General features: G+C 38.7%; 1 long non-coding RNA gene across 1 annotated transcript; it reads right to left on the reverse strand.

The window, feature by feature from the left end:
- Positions 1-669: 669 nt before the first annotated feature.
- On the reverse strand, positions 670-1579 carry LOC144464180 (uncharacterized). The gene is made up of 2 exons (XR_013491959.1): positions 1311-1579; positions 670-935 (listed from the first exon to the last, which is right to left on the reverse strand). It is a non-coding gene; the product is annotated as an uncharacterized LOC144464180 (long non-coding RNA).
- Between the last annotated feature and the right edge of the window lie 2422 nt (positions 1580-4001).

Raw genomic sequence — 4001 nt, forward strand, 5'->3', positions numbered from 1 at the left:
TATGTTCTCTTTATTTCTATACCATTTCCCTTAGTCCTGTATCCTTTTGAAACCATCCTAATCTCGCGAGCTCATTTTTTATTTTGCTCCGCAGATCAGTCTGACCATGGTAGACTGAGGCCGTTTAGTGGCATAGATATATATACGTAGATGCTGCATTGAACGGTGCTCCTCATTGGAGCGATACGTCAACGCGGCCGCCATCTTGCCCAGGTGGAGCCGCGCTGCCTAATGCATGTATGTCTATTGAGGCAGGAGATTATTTATGATTAAAATCATCATTACTCGCTGAATTCTCAACCGATTTTCATGCGGTTTGGTTTGTTACAATTGTCAGACATGTAGTTATGATACAGGATACTTGGTTAAATAAAAAATGCAGTTTTTCATACCAAAATATTTGATCTTATGTAGATAAAGTAACAGTAATAGTTCTACAACACATTTAAACTAAACTTTCCCCATGTAATAAATATTCTTTTTTCTTACTAGATGTACAATGCCCACCATGATGTCATTTAATTATTAATTTTGACTATAAATGTTTATTCACATTTCACACAATGTGCAAAAAATAGTGTATCAGCAGGGCTGTGCCGAGCTGCAGTGTAGATTCTGATAAACAAATGTTGGTTTTGTACAAGTGAAAATAAATGACTTAGAGCTGCATGTTTACACAAAATTTTGCTTTAATCTCATATGTATAACACCACAGTGCTCATGGGAGCCTGGACACAGAACTTACATTATTAGGTCATATTTACAAAAAATACAGTGTACAATAGCTAGTATTATTTTTAGAAGTCTGCCCAGTCCTGTCGAAGTCCTCAGGTCTGAAGTGACAGCTGCAGATGACTGAGGAGTCACTCGGGACAAAGTCCTTTCTCCTCACTGCTGCTACCCATGCCCGTCTCCTATCTGTGTTTTTTGGGAAACTACACACAGAATAAGTGTGTCAGAAAAACGCAGTTCCACATAATTTGTAGTTACATTTCAGGCCACAAGTTAACTACTAACGTTATGCTACGTTATGTCACGTTGGTGCCATGAAACAGATAGTTGACAATTTGGAATAACACATACACCGACATAGCTGACAAAGTATCATAATTTTATAAGTAATATTATATAAAGGTTAACGTTAACCTTTTTTCTTTAAGTTGTGTGACATAGCGTTAGCTTAATTTGGCATTAGGACCACATCAGGACAGTTACTTTACTTGATTAGCTTAAAAGAAGGATCACTTTTTGAGATATATATCTCATTAAACATGTTCGTAACAGTAAAATATTGTAAAACAACTTCTTACCTGTGGAATGTTATTCCCTTCTGCTTGGTTTTAACACTTCTTTCGTTCGTACACCCAAAGGCAGAGCAAAAATGTGGCATTTTTGCCGAGTCTGACATGGGTCTGAACCGGTCAGAGCACCTAGGCAAGATGGCGGCGGTATTGACGCATCCCACAAGCCAGGGTGCTGCATCTATATCAGAGATATTGGATGACGGGAGATACCCAACTGTAGGCTTATCCAATGTTAAGAAAACGGTTACTCTTCCTGTCTCCTAAGTGGGCGTGGTTAGCTCTCCCTCCAATCAGAGCCTGTTCTCCCTCAACCCCTCTCCCCACCACCGTGTTGAACAGAGGCTCTGTGGATGTCTGTGTATGCGGATCGAGAAGCAGGTGGAATGAAAATACATTCTTCCTATTATTGCAGCCTATTGCTGCACAAAGCTTGGGCATTTTTTATTTATCACTAGCGGTAAATAACTGTTTGTAAACTAACTGTGATTTTACCAACTGTTTATCAAGATCACGAGATCTCGCGAGAACTTGTTTTCTGAGACGGACAGGGCTCAAACAAAAGTTAACTTTCTCTTGATCTGTGAGGATGAAAAATGCAGCTTTAGTGTCAGAATGGTGGTAAGATGTGTGGCTTGTGGAAAATGAACCCAATTTTTACTTTAGTGACTACTGGGCGAAAGAATTGACCATAAATTGTGATCACGTTCATTTTCCTCATTGACGACAATACATTCAGAGCTTCCGCAAGTCTCCTACGGGGGCGTGACGTGACGTCACTGAATCAGGAAGTGAGCTGAGTTAGGTATCTCGCTTCATCCAGTATCTCTGTCCATAGACGTATATACATAGACGCCGCATTGACTGCCGCTGCCTATCAGAGCCGACGTCCTCGCCGGCCGCCATCTTGGATGGGTCTCGTTTCGCCTCCACAATGCATTCACTTCTATTGAGGAAGGAGCTGTATGCACAAGTAAAATAGAATAACTCACTGAATTTTTAACTGATTTTCACGCGGTTTGGTTTGTTACAAACGGCACATATGTAGTTATGATACAGGATGCTTTCGTACATTAAAAATGCGGGATTTCATGCTTTAATACTTTCTGCAGATAGCAACAGCATGTTATTTAGGTCATAACACAGTTATTTTTTTCACCTCAACCCCATATATATATATATATATATATATATATATATATATATATATATATATATATATATATACATACATACACAGTATTTATATACTGTATAAACATACTGTATAAACACAATATACACAATACAAAACATAGTATAGCATATTATGTATAGCGCACCTTTGTGCACATATTCACTTTTCCACCAGCTGTGCTGCAAATATCCCCTGCTGCTTTTTTCAAATTATCTTGACCACAGTCCCATTTTCATAGTTATAATACCAATACCAAAATTAATTTCAGTGTTTATGTAAATATTGAAAATGTTTTTTTACTACTTTTGAGGGATCACAGCAGTCAGTGTAATAAGAATAAGAAGAACTTTATTAATCCCCAAAGGAAATTTCAAAGAAGTCTGTAAGATCATCTATTTAACAAAGAATTATTAAGTCTGATGGCTGTGGGTATAAAAGAGAGTGTGTGTGTGTGTGTGTATGTGTGTGTATATCTATATCTATCTATCTATGTATCTATCTATCTATCTATCTATATATATATATATATATATATATATATATATATATATATATATATCCATCGCACTCTGGGGTTGAGGTGAATAAAATAACTGTGTTGTGACCTAAATAACATGCTGTTGCTATCTGCAGAAAGTATTAAAGCATGAAATCCCGCATTTTTAATGTACAAAAGCATCCTGTATCATAACTACATGTGTGCTGTTTGTAACAAACCAAACCGCGTGAAAATCAGTTGAAAATTCAGTGAGTTATTCTATTTTACTTGTGCATACAGCTCCTTCCTCAATAGAAGTGAATGCACTGTGGAGGCGAAGCGAGACCCATCCAAGATGGCGGCCGGCGAGGACGCGCTCAGGCACTCGATGCGGCGTCTATGTATATATGTCTATGTCTCTGTTTATATCTATGGTTTAGTGGCCGTTTTGGTAAGCATCCGGAACCAGGGCGAGAGAGACAGGATCCGGAATTCGATGGATGCGCCTTTCCGTCAAAATAAAAGCACCAAGCTAATAAAAATGCGGTGAAACTTTTTAATTTAAAGAATATAATTTACAAGAAAAGCCCCAAGCCATTAAGTTAACACGTTATTGTCTATTTCAGTTGTCTGTTTTATTTAATAGGCACTTGATCCTAGTTTTGTACATTATACCTGTAGTTTGTAAATGCATTTTTTCGATAAAGTTTGGGGCGGTGGGGGCGGAAGAGAGGAAAACTGCGTGATGATCGCCATGTAGCATGCTCTATCAACCACAACAACAACAATATGGCATCGCCAACATCGCTGCCTGATAATGTTACACCTGTCAAAACAATGAAAGAGGATGCGACAAGACGATGGTGCGCCAGAATTTAAAGTTTTACTTTGGTGAACACTTTTACTTTGGTGAATTCGAGATCCGCTCTCTAGACCGGAACCAGAATCCAGACAAAATTCATGCAAACCGGGCTCTTTGCTCGCCGTACGTGAAGAGCCTGGTGATGCGAGGCTAGGCCATGGATGGGTACGTCCCAAGTCCCTT

This window comes from Epinephelus lanceolatus, chromosome 8, assembly GCF_041903045.1.
Source record: "Epinephelus lanceolatus isolate andai-2023 chromosome 8, ASM4190304v1, whole genome shotgun sequence".
Lineage (NCBI taxonomy): Eukaryota > Metazoa > Chordata > Actinopteri > Perciformes > Serranidae > Epinephelus > Epinephelus lanceolatus.